The sequence below is a fragment of the Nicrophorus vespilloides genome, unplaced genomic scaffold (genome assembly GCF_001412225.1).
Source record: "Nicrophorus vespilloides isolate i.1.1-1 unplaced genomic scaffold, Nicve_v1.0, whole genome shotgun sequence".
NCBI lineage: Eukaryota > Metazoa > Arthropoda > Insecta > Coleoptera > Silphidae > Nicrophorus > Nicrophorus vespilloides.
The window spans coordinates 55,740-74,853 of NW_017098685.1; the positions used below are offsets into that span (position 1 = coordinate 55,740).

A 19,114-nucleotide genomic window follows, 5' to 3' on the forward strand; every position below is an offset into this window, starting at 1 on the left:
TTTCTTTTTGTATATGTTTTGCTTCTTGCCGTTGCAGTATTTTTTTTAACGAGGTACAGAAAACCGTTGATGGATGTTCCGTTGCTTGGTTACTAATTTATCTAAATAATGTAATACCCCGGAGAGGTGGCACCATGTATACTAATGAAGCTTACTTACCGTATTTGAATTTTAAACTGTATACCTCGTATACTTCATACATCAAAAAGATATAAAATTTTATTGGGATTTATAAGAAATTCAATTTAAATTACAGATCATGGAGGAACAGAAAATGCGAGTAAACAAACTGAAAATAAATTACCTTAAATATATAGACGGATGCGAGAGAAGCGCGGGACGTCGTTTATTTGACTATTTGTCTGTTAATTCTCTTAATAGCAACACACACAAGTTCCCTCTTTCCTTATATTTTTCTTCTGCAATTTATTTTTGAATTGATTATTATTTCAGCCTGTATCTCTTTCTCTCTCTGATCGAATCTAGCTCGTTCTCAGGTTGTGTATCTTGTTAGTCGGAATTCACTAACTTACTGAAGATGAAATTAGACTTAATTTCCTTCTCTTTGCGACAGCTCAGAGAGCACAACACGACAACACACGTGTGGAATTGAAGCACTTCACTAGCATTGTCCGTCGCGTCTCAGGGAAGAATATTGAATACGCGCGAGGGTAGAGCAAGCACTATCCTGCGACTGGTCCTGCGGCGGAGAAGGCTGCCAGATCAATACAAGTCGCGTGCGCCAGGCCTGGCGCTGGCCACCTGCTAACAGTCACAGGTAACTACTTTACTGTCTAACATTACTAACAGATAGTGCAGAGGCTGGACGGGAAGGGAATACGATGGTCCTGCAGCATCCAGCGCTTCCTCCTGCAGCACCTGCTATGGTCATAAACATAGCCTATACCACTACCTCCAACTCTGCTGCACCACAATCAAAACTTCACACTACAATGACCACCTGTTCATATCCCGCCCGTTGCACTCGTCTATTACGTACGCTCTGTCGGCTTGATCGATTCATCTCTCTTAATATATAGCATCATGCATACATGGAGATTCTTCTCTTCTCACTCGGACCACATAGAAAATGCCAGAAAATTTCCCTTTCGTTGACCATTTTCGAACCATTTCATTTTATCGTCTCATCTATTCTCTTTCCACTTTTAAATTTTAATCTTGCTCCCTCTACACTCGTAATTTTGAATACTAAAACTTTTTTACTATACATAATATATAACTGCATGAACCGCAAAAAAAAAATAACGACGAGAATAAAGAAACTCCTCAAAGGTTACCCAGTTACATTTCCTACCCTCCTATCGTTTTTAATATAAAAAATGTATAATGTTCTCTTCCATCACATAAAAAAAGAAGAATTAAAACATAATTTCACATTATGCTATTACTAGAATTATTATTGTCAATTATTAATTAATACAAATAAGACATTTTTAAATTATATTTTTCTTTATATTTTTTTATTTGTTTATATCCCAAAAGAATTTACTTAAGTTGTTTTTAAACAGGTAACAATTCAACTTTTATTCTACGTGTTTAATAATATTACTTTTAATTATTTCTTCTTTTTTGTTTTTAATGATTTTCATTAAATAGAATTGTAATTAGTTCATTTCTCATTAGTATTTCTCCATGCTTAAATCAAACGTAATTGTGGATATAAAATTCATTTAATATATCGATTCGAACATTTTCGCTATTCCAAAGTATACATTTTTACATTTACATATTTCATTTCTTACTAAATCTTACTTTGCACTATTCTTCAATAAATAATTTTATATCAGCTTTTTATAATATAATATAAGATAATATAATTTATTTCGTAAAAGAAATTTTTGAATGAATTCACTATAATCCGAAACACACAACTTCAAAGGCTAATTGTAAATATATAATCCTGAAAAGACAAATATAAATTAATAACTATTACGTAAGAAAATTGAATTGCTGTGATAGTTTACTTCATTAATTCAATAATAGAATCCGATTACCTTCGCTGAAATCATCAGGATTTATTGAGAACAATGATCGGACTCTATTGTGTAATATCTGAGCAAAACCTAAATATCTGAGGTGATAACAATGTGAAATTAATCACCTGTAAGTATTTCATTGTCTGTTCAAATTGCTGTAAGTATATTGATTGGTTTAAAACAATTCAGAGAACAATAACTACCATCCATTAGTATAATAGCAGAAGCAAACAAGCCTTCATTTTAACAAAAGAAAAACAATTATCGTATTCTCAATAATGAAAAAAATTATGAAATGTTAGTAATATATATCTTCTTATCAACATACATATTTAATAATAATATCTATATTATTTAAAAAATTATCTCTCTAGTAGCTATTGACTAGTTTTTAATTATTAAATTGTGGTTTATTTTAAAGATTTGTATTTTTTTGAAAGAATAAAATTATTTTTTAAACAATATTTATTTACATATTTCACGATTTAGCTAGTTAGATAATAAGTATTAATAAAAATGTTTATATAATGCTTAAGAAAAACATTTGATTTCATTTGGACATTTTTTCATTAACTGGACTTCTCACAACATAAACTATAAATTAAATCGAGAACGTAATCAAACTCCTAATTGAATCCACTAACTGAATTTCCGGAACTCTACTACGATTTTCGTTGCTTGAAAACGTCTATTCGAAATAATAGGTTAATAGCTGGAACATTGAAAACCAGTCTGCTGAAACTAAAACTTTATGTACGTTTATTTTGTCTATAAAATTATCCATAAAATACTGAATAAAGACATTTATAATACTAAAATGATAGCATAATATCATATAACATGAAGTTTTTATAATACCTATTAAATAAAGTATATTGATTAATTGTAAATTTTAAGAAATATTAACAAAAATTAGTTGCAATGTTAACATTACATTGTTATAACATGAAAAGAAATCCAATATAGTGTAACATCGCTTAACGAGCATAATCCGTTTCCTGATTTTTACTCGTATAATGAAACGAGTATATAGTGAAACAATTTTCCGCATATAAACTAATGTAAAATACAATAATGCGTTTCATGTCGAATAAAAAAGTATAATTTGGTCTAGCTTTTTAATGATTTTGCTATTCATATCTATGTTTATTTTTTCGCTTCGAAGACATACCAGTGTAACATAACATATAATAACATATAAAAATACAAATAATATGTGAACACAAGTTTTGAAAATGATATATCAGGCGCACAATCTGAGACTTCTCCTTTCCTCGTCACTCGTTATGCGAAACTTCGCTCGTTAAGCGAGTAATTTTACAATTTTTTGTTAAGTTAACTACTGATCGAAAAATCAATTCATAATATAATATGCGGATGTGAAATTAGTATCTACTTTCCATAATAATGCTACGCTACAGTTAATCAGCTTTGAAATGGAAATCGCCGCGCACAGAACCTCTACGAATATGCAAATTAATTTATTTACTCCGAATTAACAGTCAAGATAATTGGATCATCGTGGATATAATTTAATTGCGTTTGAAACAATGCATTTAGTAATCAGTTGATTTAAAAATGTAATGAACAATATTTTAGTTTTATTAGTATTAGTAATAGGAACATCTTAAACAAAAGAAAAAAGCTAGCACTTCAATTTCCTGTTCACGTAAATTATAGATCCGAAGTCTCGGAATCAATAAGGTCGTTTCACTCTTTTACGCATTCTGTCTATATGTCTAGTTCGATCTTCGATGAATCATTTAAAGGACGGAGACTTCCTTTCAGCGACATAAACCGCAAAAAATTTTCGTATCAGACAAAATACCCGAATCAAAAGTTCAAACAGCTCCATTATGTCTCAAAGTACCTTAAACTTGGGAAATTACTCAATTAATACTAATAGTTTCTGTACAATTTCTTTTAAATTAGATACTAAGGTAAATTACATATTATAATGTTTTCTTGAAATCAAACATTTTAAATAAATATATAAAAAAATGCACATGCAAGTTTTTTTAATAAAAATGTAAATAAATATTTGTATATTTTTGATGAATTGTAAATTTCATATTTCAATGTCACGGGTTGGCGAAATCTAATACATCACCAGTCTACATTAAATTCTTCACTTTTTATTGCACATGTATATTAACTACGTTCTCGCTTTGGGTACAAGATTGCACATTGAAAAATATGTTGAAGATTTAATTGGAATAACATTTCAGTGTATATAGAAAATATTAGAACACGCGTACATTTAATACTAGGCAATATAGAAAACAAAATAAACACTGTTCATTTCTAGCAAAATACATATGAAAAGCTCATTTAACCCTAAATTTTCGTATGGTACGGACACACGCAAAATGCCGAAAGCAAAATATTAATTAACCTTGATGAGCCAAAACAAATTTACTCAAACCACCATCAAATATAATCTAATTTTCATATGCATTAAAGTAGAAACTTACTGTGTGCTAATTATGTTACAATGGATGTGTACTCTACCAATTAGTAATTAACTATCAATAAAAATATTATTAGAATAATCGAACATGTTATATTTTACTATAGTTGTGAAATCAATTGTGTTAATTGGTGCTTTCGAAGTTTATTTCAAAATTATAGTTAAAAATCGTAAACATTTATCAAAGATAATGCACTATAATTTGCGATATAATAAATCACATAAATAAGCACCTCTCGACTTGATATACTATGCTCACTTATTAATTGTGCAGTGCAGCGGGAATTGCGATTACTTTTACCAACGGAAACGTTTATAATTCCATGTAAACCTGCAATTTACGACAGTTCCCGCAAAAACCTATCAAGAATTCGAAAATAGATCTCCTGTACACACACACAAATATGAGGCAGGTCTATAAGTGTGCAATAAACTGTTCGACGATCCTATAAATATTGTATATATTTCAAATACATTAATGTGGGTGGTCCGAAAGCGCAATTATCATAAACTTACTCATATTTATTTATATCTAACAAACACACTTCTTTGCGTGGTGTCGTCTTCTGGAAATAGTATTTTTATTTAAGCTATTCATTTACATCATACATTGGAACATTTTAAATATTTTAATTAAAAATAATTATAGATGCTTGTTACAACAGACAAGTTTTCAAATGACTTTTCTACATTAGCAACTTTGAATTTCCTTCGATGGTAACGGTTGCTCTTACAGTTTCCTAACAAAAAAAAAAAACGTTATAAATCTTTGGTTGTAAACATCTTCATTTTCTTTGTCTGTGTTACTAACAGGATTTTCTAAATCGATACCTATTGATTGAGCCATCTGGATAACTTAATTATTTTTTTAGATGTTACTTTTTTCTTCTAGTACAACTTTTATTTTGTAGGTGAAATTAGACTTAAAATTGCAAACTTTGTTAAATCAAAGTTAAATGGTCGTATTAGGATATTATTTTGAAGTTATTTGAATGGAGACGTTACTTATTGTAATCATGCCGTAACGATTTTATTTCATTCACTTTGATATGTATTCTTACAAATGCATTCATTGCATTGAACAAAAGGAGTCATCAGCAAATATTACTATAATTGTTTTCTCCGTCGCAGAAATTCAGTAGCAACAAAATGAGTCGTAATAACGAAAATGCCTGATTTTTTTATGTCTCTAAAATTGTACATTATGTCAAATCAACCTGCGAAATGAGACTAATTGTAACGATTTTATAATTTTATAAATTGTATGGAAAAATCTTTAATATTTCCCTGGGTAAAATTTCGACGCATTTTACAAATCCATATACCAAAAAAAAAACAATTAAATTAATGATAGTAACATGTTTTCTATTAATACAATTAGTATTAAATCATTATTCAATAAAAAAAATCATAAGTAACTTTTATTAATGGAATATTTTAAATAATTTAGTTTCAAAATCAAATCGCATTTTTTTTTTCATTACACTTCATAAATCATAATTTCATTCGCATGTGATATGGTAATAATAATTTTATAAATAGCTCGTAAAATTTGCTTAAACGTACTTAAGTGCATATTTAAAATCAATTAAAATCGTGTTATCTAATTAAAAATGTTTGTATGTGTATTACAAGCGTCGTTGAAAATACTTACATTTTCTTAGCGATTAAAACAAAGTAATGGATCAACAATCCCATATGCATATACACTTATTGTCGTACTGGGATTGTTTGCTGCAGGGTGGATTTAAAAACAAACAGTGGATAGCTCAAAAATATATTTAAATATATTCCTGCTTCGCAAACAAATGGAACGAGTAAATATTGTTTGCCTGAAGCGTAAATAAATACTGAAGCGAAATGGAAGCAACGTTAATCGAACTAAATAGAGTCCAGTTTCCTGCACCAATTGAAATAATTACGATCGTTAGACAACAAAACTCAATTAAGTGACGTTGAACGTAAATACGTTTCATAAAACATAATTAAAAAAGCAAATTCAGCAAAAAGTGTGCGTATGCGAAATTAGATAATACCTTAAGCGCACATACAGACACAAAGAATGCGCTACGTCCAGAGACGGAATGAAAAATTAATGCCCTCTGGAAAACTAATAAATTGTTTTATTACACGTGAACGTTCCGTGGAGCGCTTTACGACCAATAAAGCTGACAGAAAATTCAGACTCGTCTTCGAAATCGATTCCGTAATGTTATATCCTCATCCAAAGCATTGATATAAACAATTTCAGTGTTTAATGAACACGTAAAAATAGAAATACAAGATACCCGGACACTACAACACTCAATATAAGGTTATAAGAAGCGTAATATTGCTCTCATATACAATTACAGTTTTATTCTCTGGACAACTAAATTCCATTTTTTTTATTATTTGTTAACAAGTACTTCTTCTAGCAAGGCCATAATAAATGTATAAACATAATAAATATAAAACATAACAAAATAAGTGAAGTCAATAATCTCTATTTGTGAGAGTGCGTAGAATAATGAATTAAATTTCGCAAATGATATCATTCCAAATTAAAGATGAGGGTTTCAAATTGCAAAAGTGGATGTTGAAATGTTATAAATAATTCAGCAACGACGATAAACATGAATGCAAATCAACTCTGTCCACGGACGGCTATGGTGTAATTACGATTTGCAAATTTCATTGTATGCAAAACACATAATTTCGATCCTTTTTCAAATAATCATCATTACGATTTGATGCTGGTATCACCAACTCGACTTTCTAATAATACACAACTCACTAATTATATTGATATAAACAACTGTAAATATAAAAATTACGTAAAAGAATTATCCAACTTGATTGATATTCAAAACAAACAAATCCTAAAACGTTAACCATAGAATAAATAGCCCACTTTCTTCTCCTAAATAATTATATTTGGCCACGAATTTCTAAACAAGTGCATGTAGAGACTCAGCACGCCCCATTCGGGATTGCTCACCGACATATTTGTAGTTCGTTAGATATGTGTGTTACAATTAGATTAGTAATGCGTGTGCTCGACATTTAGTAAACATAAATATGATAGATCAAAGGAGGGTGAACTTAGATTGTGGGGCGCGGGTTGGCTTTATGTGCAAAGTTCAATCATTGCGTTGACATAAACGGTGATAGTTTCAAAGTGGTGGGTCTATAAACCAATTGCGCTCAAAAAGTTTCCTTGTCTGATGCTTATGTTTGGTTGGGCAAATGCTTTTGACAACCACTCAGGCCCGCATAAAAATCGGACGTCTCCAGTTTCCATCCAGAAATATATTTGCGATAAAATTCTACACCAACGAAAATTCACACACTACAATATAGTATTTTGTTACTTACACATAATGGCAAAAGTAATTAATAGTAAATAATTGTTATATTATATTTTTTACATAATTCGTCAGTGTATATAAATATTTTGAATTCAGTTCAAAATACCTCAACTTTTAAATAAAATATACACAAAATTATATAAGAAAAGGTTTGGCACATCAAAATATAACGAATGTCTATGATAAGCAACTACTAAGACTAACTTTGTATCATTGGGAAGATGTTGTCTCTGTATCAGCTGATGGTGATTGTTCTACAATACTCATGTACGTTGCTGTACATATAGTATATTATAAAGCTGTGCGTTGTAGTCTTAAACCCTTATGTATACCTTGAGCAATTTAGCCCTTGGGAAACATAACACTAGGTTGAAACATGTAGCATATATACTGAATCCTAAATTAAACACAGAGTTTAATTAATAAAACATCTAATGTCAGACTGCAAACAAAATGCTACTTCGGAAGGGTGTGTCTTTTATTTGGAGAGAAAATATTTAAATACTGCTTAAGTAATTGATCATTTCTCTTGTCAATACATTTTCATAGATACGACCCCACCATGTTAGGAACACGGCATTGCCAAACACCGGCCACACCCTTCGTTAGGGGAAATCATAAACGTGTGCTAACTAAACGAAACGTACTTTATTCTTAGTCGAAACAAAATCAATAGAATGATAGTAAAACCACCGACACTTATGCACATGTATCAACATCACATTTGCGATCGTTGCAAAGAGTAACAGAATATATGATTAATCACGAAAACCGCCAGTATTCCATTATTCAATAGACAACATGAAAAAAATGGGAGAAAGCTCTTTTTTAATTTTCTTTCAAATCTTAATCAAAACCTGAAATAATGTCAGTATAAATTTCCTCTTCATTTAAATAATAATAGAGGCGACGTAAAAAGGAGAAGAATAATGACTTGGTGATACAATACAGTGGGCTAATTTTTAATTTAAATTCGTTCCCTGGTGCTTCGGTTATAATTGTTAAATCGGATTATAGTGTAAACTGTGTCGCCCGTGCGGGCAGCCAAGAGACACAACGTTTTCTTTTCAATTAAAATTTCTAATTAATTAGATGTGTGATTACCTTTCGTAATACAAACATTCACAGGATGGGCAGTCCACTGTGGATACGCATTTCGCATTCATAATGAAAACCTTAATGCATACAATTACGCAGGCAACAAAGAATAACAATCTCCGATTATGTAACCAGTATTAACAAAACTACGATCAAAGACTTTCTAGGGCAAACCAAAAGTTGACAAGAGATGTATGTCAATGACATATTATGTTTTCTTAACTATAGATGAACTTACAACCGTTAGAAATAGAGCTTGATAAAAAAAAGTAACTGAAAATCAATAGGAGAATCACGAAGGTGTCGGGATCCAATCTCACGAAAAAAATTAAAATCGATTGCATTGCAGATCAATAAGCACCGAAAGCGTGACAAAAATGGGCAGTATTTTTTTAAATCACGAAAACATATTGAACAATTGCCTACTAGATTTACTTCAACATTTCAATGGGAGTTTAATGATGCACGATGAATCGTGTGTTACAATCAACCAAAAATCAGTTCAAAAGATCAGTTTCTACACATTTTAGTCATTTTAGCATATAAAGAACAGTTTTATAGTGAACGACACGCAGTGAACCTAAAGAGATAAAAGCAATTTAATAAGTCGATTATGCCTGAAATGGAAACATAATACAGGCTAGAATTACGCATCTTTTGAACAACACAATTCACATACCGTCATTAGGTACAGAAAACTTTTTGTTCACAAGTTGAAAATTGCAAAGATAAAACTAAAGATATATTTGAGTTCTTCATAAATGTTTAACAACAAAAAAATAAGGCATGATATAAGTAAGTTTCATAATCTGTAATTTTCAGTTATTATTTTATTGGTTCAGCTTGAATGTTTGTTTATTAAACATGCACGGGAGATTATGTAAATTTAAATAAATATGTAATATTGCAGTGAGAACATTCTTTTCGCACTCGACTTGCTTTCGTAACCCCTGTGCAATATCTAATATATTTATTATTGCATAATCCAGACTCCAGAGGTGTATACAGCAACGTTCTTATACGAGGGTCATTTTTAGACCAAGAATGCACGAGCCATGAATATTTAACAGAAGTTAACTGCCAACATGTTGAATATGTAATGGAAATAATAAGTGTGTAACCCGAGATATATATCGTAGGTTGAATAAAATATTATGCGGGTCTTGCCTACATAGCTATATTTACAAAAACCTATGTGTCTTTGAGGATAGATATATCATACCAGGAGTTTCGCATCTCGGTATGTTTGGTAATTTCGAAACGTAATCCATGAAAGCGTAGACCTCATTAATTTAATTTCATATATAAGAAATACACTCTTATGTTGCTGTCGCCAACTTTAATGTCATAGTAAAAGTAGCTGTTCAAGTGAAATTACTTTGCCATAAAACAAGTAACCAATTTGTACGATCTAAACTTTGTCGCAAACGGTACTTGTCAGTATGTGTTATAGGCAACCAGAATGCCTCACTATTTAAATAGCACATCGTAAAATTTACATAACGCCACACGCTGAAGATATTGATCCAAGAATTTGCTTATTTTTATTATCCAAAAGTATATACCACAATACATCGTATCAATTTAAGTAAAAACTATTTATTTATTTATTATTTTGTTTTGTAAAAGTATTCTAAAAATTAGTGTGTAATCAAATCTGGCCACAGACCAAAAAAAACAAATATTTAATGCTTGGAAATATTATCTGTAACATTTATTCAAATAATTACAAAGAAATTACCAAGAAATATTCAGATTTAAGATTTATTTATAATAATAAATTTAAAAAACAATATGGATTCACTTACTTCAACTCAAAAATTAATATTAAACACTGTTTTAATGTTTGATAATAATAACAGATTATCTTAATAGCAAGAAATAACACTTGTGTTTCATTTCTTCTGTTATCATATTTTTAACCCGAAATTTTAACATAAAAAATAATGAATTAAAGCAAGGTTAATGTTGATTTAGAAATCTGTTTGTACGAGTTAATGAAACGAAAAGAAGAAAGGGACTAGAGCAATATTTTTTTCCTCCACGGTAAAATTAAAATAAACAATAAAAAATATCAAACGGGAAACGGAAAATTACACATTTACGTAATTCTTTGTAAAAATGTAATTAAGTCTTAAGTAAACTGTTCATAAAAAAAACAATTAACATAGAAAATATTTTGAAATAATATAAATTTAACTCATAGCCTTTAATTTTAAATTAATAACTTTATTATTAGAATTATAACAAAATCCAAGTAGAGAAAAGAGGAAATGTAACTAAAGTGATTTGTGATATTGAAGTAATTAAATTATTAAATTTAATATATACAAAGTTTTATTTTTTAATGTTTTAATTACTTTTTTTACTGTAATTAATTAATTAGGATTGAAGTAATAAATGTAGTTACCGTTAATATATTATAAATATTACAATAAAGCTGAAGATTAATTAAAATATGTTTCAGGAAACAATTACTAAAGTTTCATAGAATTGTTGGCGCTTTGCAAATATAAAAACCGGTAATATAGATTATTCAGACAACGGTATAAAACAAATGGCATTCGCTGTTGCAGTACGATTAATTAAGGACGCAACACAAACATAAAAAAATACAAATAAAACGATAACATGTTGCAATTGCAGACCAAACACGATTGGAACAAGTCTATTGATGGCACAGAAGTAGATAAAACTGGAAGGCAATAATTAATGATTGCATAGAAGAAAAAACTGGTGTATTCTCCATTTAGAGAAGAAGAGTGAAAGAAAAACGTTAGCAAACTCAAATCAAAATAATACAAAAAGAAAATAGAAATTGGCGTTTGTGTATTGCAAATGTAACCCATTCAGAAGAAAGTAGGTAATCCGTCACGGGGCTGCTTTCAATACAAAACCATAGGCCGGGCACAAAAAAGGGATAAACTCAACATCGATCTGCGAATCCCACACAAACACACATACAACTGTTTATATTCATCCATTTTTTGTCGAGAAGATAAACCCGATTCATACTTTTTAAGATTAATGGAAGGATTTGTATGCACAATAATTAATATTGCTAATGTTTAACTAAAACAAAAAAAAAATAGAAACTCGCAATTTAGAATACTTTATTAAAACATTTTTCAAAGATAAGCTCATAATTTGATATATCACACTGCAAACATACATAACATAATTATTTTTCTAATTAATGACAAAAAAACCAATTGGAATAATTGTAGTGTTTTATTAATTAAATTATATTCATGTATAGAAAATAATGATAAACAAAATTTACTGTATACATACAATGTACCACATTCCTTTCGCCATGTGTAGAAAATTTAAATGAAAAAATTCCACATAATTCGGTAAAAATGTATTATTCAAATGAAAATAATTTTCGGTCTAAGTAATTCGCCATCAAGAGGGAATTTTCAGAGACAAAACGGATAAACAATGCAAATTGGTCTAATCCACGTTTATTTTGGGAACACTGCGCTAACGATACACGAATTCCATTAAAGCAAATTGCACCGTGCACCTCTACAAGGGTTTGCTTTTCGGTGTAATATGCATGTGAACAATTGTAATCTATTATACACAAATTTATTTTTTTGTTGTTGTTGCTCATAATGTAAGGGCCATGCGTCGCGGCGTCATGAAATCTAGGGTGATTTTGTCACGCCAAATATAAACACTGCACGCAAGTCAAGGAAAATCCATGCACTCAGGTCATTTAGATTGTGGACAAAAGGGACGTACGAAGAGAGGCGGCGGCTTTCGGCCTGTATAAAAATTGTGTATTTATATTCAAAGCACATAACAGAATTTCCCTGTTCTCCTAAAACGAGAGGCGCCATCCTCAATTTGTCCCGAATTCATTATTTTGCGAAGGACGAGACACCCCGCACAGCCCGAAGGCGGTTCAAAACCACCCCACCCTGCTTTAGGGTTCCCAATTATCCTCATTGTCTTTTAGCTCCGGATATTCAGAATTCACGCATCCGTGGATTAACACTTTCGACACATTTTGCTCGCACAGAACCAACCAAGATATAAAACCTGGAGTGGCTTTATTTATCGACAAATCCTATTGATGGTTTCATCGCGCAGATTTACTAAGAAAAACAGTAATGAGCAACATTATAAGCGCAGAACCGTAAATTTCTGTTTGATGTTCCCGTATTTTCTACGTAAATAGAAATCTGTACATACCAAATCGGAACATCATTAAAAAAGACAAGACGGGCTTTCATATCAAATCATTAAAATATCTAAAATGAGTACAAGCATAAGGTACCAGCACTAATGATCATCTTAATGTTATTGTCGCCATTCTAGTTTATATGTTTGTAGTATTTGTTGGAAGATTTCTAAGTGTTATTATAAACTTTAGATATATAGCTTTGAGGATGGTGGACACTTATGTAAATTAAACTAATAAAATAAGTTATATCAATTAAACTGTTAATATATGTATAGTATGAAACACATATGCTTGAATATAAATAGGCTACTAATTTGATAATTATCGGAGAGTAATATAACTCCTGTTAAGTTGCGATGAGAACAGTTTGAATTAATTGGAGCTTATAATTCAATTAGTTCAAATGGCACGGTGATGGCCGAATGGACAGATCAATAGTCTTGAAACCACCGTTCAAATTCGCTCTGCACTTCTCAAAGTGGCCTCGTATCGAACGATAATTTCTAACACCAATGGTCTGATTACTTGGAACTTCAATAAATCTCATTTCAATAGTTGATCACTAGAATACTTTTTATTATCCTTTCATTGATACAGAGTCTTATAATGATTTCTTCAAAACTACTTTAACTTTCAATTTATTCAGGTGGCAAAAGAGTTCTGTAATATATGCAGGAGTTGGAGAGCTCCATATCCAACATTTCCTATTTCTCGTTACATTATTTCTTCTCATTCTCAGAAAGAACTTTACATTTATGTTATATTCAACGTCCACCAAATACAAACAATCATATTCATAACTTAAAGAACATTTATAATGCGTAAGCATATACAAATTATAAAGACTCTACATCAGTGATTCCTAAAGTGGTCTATATCGACCCCCAGGGGTCTATGACAACCTGCAAGAGGTGTACGTCAGCGAAAAAAAAATTGGGGAAATGAAATGAAAATGGGGGTCCACGATAGTATATATATAAATAATAAATTTACAGAAAATCAATATCAGGTAAGTAGGGGGTCTACCCAAAACCGAAAAACATGGCAAGGGGTCTACGGCACAAAAAAGTTTGGGAACCGATATAACTATTGTTTAACTTTTACAGTTGCATCTAATTAATTAGATAAAACTTTTTAATTATAGAGAAATCTTCTTATATATAGAGAATTATGCTTATTTAAAAAAAAAACTAAACTGTGGAGCTAAGCTAACGTGGGGTTAAGAGTTGAATACCTGACTCGGTAACAAAGAACAACAGAACAAAACATTGTGCAAAGTAACACCGACAATGGCTTTGGAAGAACGATACCCGGGGGAGCAGCATTTCCCTTTTTTTTGCTGATGCAATGTATAGCGGGGCTAAAACAGAGCGACGGTATTGATTTCTTTAATAATAAATATAAAAATACATATGACGTTAGAAGGATAACAATATCGAGTTATGCAATCAGTTAATTGATTGGCACACGTTTTAATATATAAAGGTAACGCTCGATGTAGCAAGTAGACCTACTGTCGACGCATTTGCTAATTGATCTGTGTATGTATGAGCCGGTTTGTGTACATTCCATTGTACATATACACACGTACATAGAAAAATACAAGTTGAGGTTCTATTATTGGAAATTTTTGCGTTCGCATGTTGTATTCACAGCGAAACCCCCATCGACCTATTTGATAAGGTCGTATGGATACAATGACGCGAGCTCAACCATAGCTGCCTGCGTTCGTTCTATAAGTTTCTTATAAAAAATCAAACATAGTTATATAACAGTGTAAAATTTAAAGAGCTACTGTAAATAACATTAATTATACAAACATTATATATACGAGTAATTACAAATTTACTGTTGCTGTAACAACACAGTAAACAATTAAATATTTAAATAGAAATGTCTACTTAAAAATGCGGTTTGTAAACTCATGCGCTAAATATAATCTACATTATATCCATTTAAGCCATTTAATATAATAATCTATCATCTATTTCATTTTCACAACAATAATCATATTGTGCAACTGCAATTACTTTTGCTACTAATAAATGAATGTAATTGTTTGTTTCCATTGAGTAGATAGTAAACTTTAAATAACATATGAATATTCGATAATAGACATATTTTGATGAAAATAGAATTTTAGGTTAACACAATTATCATATGTAAAAAAAAACTGAAAATTTAGATAGTGGTAGTTCCCGCTTTACTGAATCTAGGGTTTAGGTATTCTAATAAGCTGTACTTTTATGCGCATACGTTTATATGATCAGTCAGAAATTGCATTTATGGAAAATAAGATATAGATGGACATATTCGTGCTTTACATAAGAATGATCGGAATACATTAAATCCAAAAGCGTATATTTTAATATCGTCCTTTAGAACAGTATTTCTCAAACTTTTTGGTCGGCGACCCCCTTTTGTAGAAAAACATACCGTCCCGTCTGTCATAAATTTTTCTGCGCAACACAATTTGAGAATCACTGCTTTAGAAAATACAGTGGGTAATCGGTTAACGAACAGTTCGGACTGCAAACAAATCAAACAAAAACTTTCGCAAAAGATTTTTATGCTCAAACAACAAACACATGTTCCGATAACTGAAAAAATATTGAAGAATTGTAAGAGCTTGTAAATTCTCAAATAAATCACAAAGTAACCAAAGTACAGTGGAGCCTCGCTTAACGAATAAATTGAATTGTAAGACAAATGACTCGCTTAACAAGTGCGCCTGCTACATCATTTTTAAAACTTGTGTACACTTATTATTAAACTCGTATTAAAATCGTTAAGTGAGATTCCACTGTATATCCAAATTTAACCACATAATAATCTTTAATATAACAGTCACATAAAAAAATAAACAAGACTTTAATATTCATTAATCACTCGAGGGATTGTCTTTGAACATCTATATATTTTATATCGTATATAAATTTAATAAAGCTGATGGGATGAAAAGATTTTATATCTAATACCATATTTAATCATAAGGCAGTGAAGCGACACAGCCAGGATTTTGTGTTGCCACAAAGGGCAACAATAAATACGGCTTCATCCTTCAACATTATTTTCTTTCTATTTTTTTTTTCATTAGATTGCTTTCGCAGAAGACAAATTACAGAGCCCTGACGGTATTTGCTTTACAGACTCTCCGTTTTTGACTCTATTTATATTTCCTCTCTGTGTGCAAGTAAATTAGAGCCTTCGGAAAGTGCACACGCAAAACGTTGCGTTATATCGGTAAGAACAAAGTTTGCAGCAAAGCTTTACAATTAAGTTCTCCCTCCCGTTGGTATGAAAGGGGTAAACACGAGGTGGTCTCAAGAAAGGCTTTCTTGGAAGAGAAAAAAAATATATGCGAGGTGGAATATTTTGTTTCCAGTTAAATTATGAACAATTAAACAAAAGGTCTCGTTGTAAATTCACCCTCGCAAAGTTCAAATTATCTACAAATACTTTATCTTGGGAACCTTTCAAGCGTACCAAAATGCCCCCACCGCGTAGTGCACAATGAAAGCCGGAAATTGCGGGTGGTCTTTAATTTACTTAAAATTTTATAACAATGACTTGTATATAATAAGTATTCTGAGACAGGTCCAAGCGCTATAAATATAATTAATATAAGCGGAGGCTAAATTATAATTAGAAATATATTGCAACATTCATTTCCCTCACGTGAATATATTTTCATTACATCGTTGGCAGTTGTTTAGTGTTAGAACAGACACATATCTTAAAACCCAGAAAAATATAGTTTGTATTCTTTGTGCACATACAAAATACTAGTTTTACAATAAATTATTATTATTATAAAACATTTCTAAATTAGCAATAGTATAGTAAATAATTAACGTAGTAACGATGTACAAAATTATTAGATCTATGTCCTAAATGAGATTCTTTAGCCATGTATATAGTAGAAAGTTACAATCAGTAGAGTCCTTTCCAGGATTTCCCGAAAGTTCCTATTTTTTTATAATTGTGACTCCCGGGATTTACTATTAAATCCCAAGACGAGAGAAGACATATATACAAATCGTTATTAATTACTATAAAACCAATATCGACATAATCCAAACACGCTTTTCCATTTTCTAGTACAATTAATATATGTAAATATTACAATTCTGGCACCCGGGATTGTAGTCGAGAAGCGGGTTTTTTAAAACATTATCTTTTTAGTCACCCGACGCAAACAATCCTGACATAAACCTAGTCTACAATTAAGTATAACTTAAAGCCCGGAAAGGAGCACACACAAACTTAAGATAGTCCATTTTAACATATATATTTTATATTGATAAATAAAGAACACTAACAAAATCTTAAAAACACGTGATTGAAAAATCTGCGGGAAGAGCATCAACTACTTACAATGTTAAGATTTGTTAATCTTGCAAAAAAAGCTCTAAGTTAATTTGGAAATAATAATCGTCTCTATTCTACTAATTTTCCTGACTCTCTACTTTGATAAATTTAATACATATAATAGTAAAAAATAGTATATACATTAAATTAATTAAAGGATATTAACTTACAAATTAAAGACAATTTAAAATGCAATTATGATTTAATTGTTTAATTAAATTTAGCCCCATTGTCTTACGACTAAAAGCTTTTTGATGCGAAAGAAACTCCCGGACAAAATACATAAAGATGAATAATAATAATAATAATTGTTTTCGAGATGGCAAAGAAGTGTTGCTTTCAAGTTGAATGAAATTGAATTCCTTTTCGCAAAAGACGTCGTTTGGCGCAGATGATATTCCATTTAAAATTCCTCGCAAGTTTTTAAATAGAAATTCTGTCGGAAAATCTCCCGGTGCAACTGCTTTGTCGATTGGAATGTAATTGTCTTTTGCAAAGTAAGACATCAAGCAAATGGTATTCTCAGGATAAAATATTGCACGACAAAAGCAACAACACATTGCATCTGTTACTTGCATTACATAATACATTATTCACATAGTCATTAAACATAAACAAATTGAACTCAAATAATCAATAAATCACAATATATTGGATAAGATCAGATAATATTGTAATGTATAATTAATTATTAATATTTACTTTTATATATGTTGTACTATTTTCAAATATAATCTTTTCTCGCTAAATATACGCATAAAAATATATTATATTAAAATATAATATATCATAAATAATCTAAATTAAAATATGTACGCGATATGAAGAGTACGGTGTGCAATTAGTATTAATTACGGTACATTATATTTTAATTTACAGATGTTAACTTGGCTTAATAGAAATAAAAACCGGTGTAGACTTTTCCTGAAAATTTTTCACGCAATTACATATGCTCTCGCTCATTTCATACCACCAATTAAGTATGTAAATCGCAGTATTAAAATATGTAAAATTCACAGGTGCGAATTTAAATTTATTATATAATTGCGTCGAATATATAGAAATAGGCGTTTTAACACAACTTCTATTAATTATTAAAATATATATAAAAAAAAGCCCTTTCTATGTATATGTATATAAAATAATAACATTTAAACATGGCATATAAATAAAAAGTGTACACTATTGTACGGTTTAAACATTTCGAAACAAACTAAATTTTAATTTAATAAAATTATATTGTTACTTTTAAACATCTTTATTAGTCATAATGAATTATTGACACAAGTCTTTCTGCCTACAAAATTATGTTTTTTTTTACATAAATGATCGATTTTTTTCTTATAAAATCTTTTGTGTGGTTTTAAAGTCCTCGATTAGTCCGGTTACAAACAGTCCGTAATATTGGCTGAACGAGAACTAAGTGAAGTGAGATATTATAAAAATTTAATGTTATTATAATTAATAAAAAAAGAATCTATCGAGTTGATGCATGAAAACGCATTATAACCAGACTTGCAAAATATTATTTTCTATTGCTCACGCGGACTATTCTTTCCAGAAATATAAGAAACTTTGCCCTTTGGCCAGCCTATTAGTATATATATTTTTATTGTATGTTAAAATTTATTTA

At 30.3% G+C, this 19,114-nt stretch overlaps 2 protein-coding genes across 4 annotated transcripts in view; both read right to left on the minus strand.

Annotated features, from left to right (window-relative positions):
* The window catches only part of LOC108563007 (neurocalcin homolog), a 75,444-nt gene that overhangs the window by 49,192 nt on the left and 7,138 nt on the right, over positions 1-19,114 (minus strand). The window lies entirely within an intron of this gene.
* Positions 1-19,114, minus strand: part of LOC108563008 (neuronal calcium sensor 2) — a 66,986-nt gene that overhangs the window by 41,372 nt on the left and 6,500 nt on the right. Inside the window, exon 1 of one of the 3 annotated variants that reach the window (XM_017921543.1) lies at positions 6,122-6,306. The exons of 1 other annotated variant lie outside the window; for it this stretch is intronic. The gene's annotated coding sequence lies outside the window, so the exon portion shown is untranslated. Of the gene's footprint in view, positions 1-304; positions 902-6,121; positions 6,307-19,114 lie in introns of those variants that run through there. One more of the 3 variants, XM_017921542.1, reaches the window with a different exon arrangement.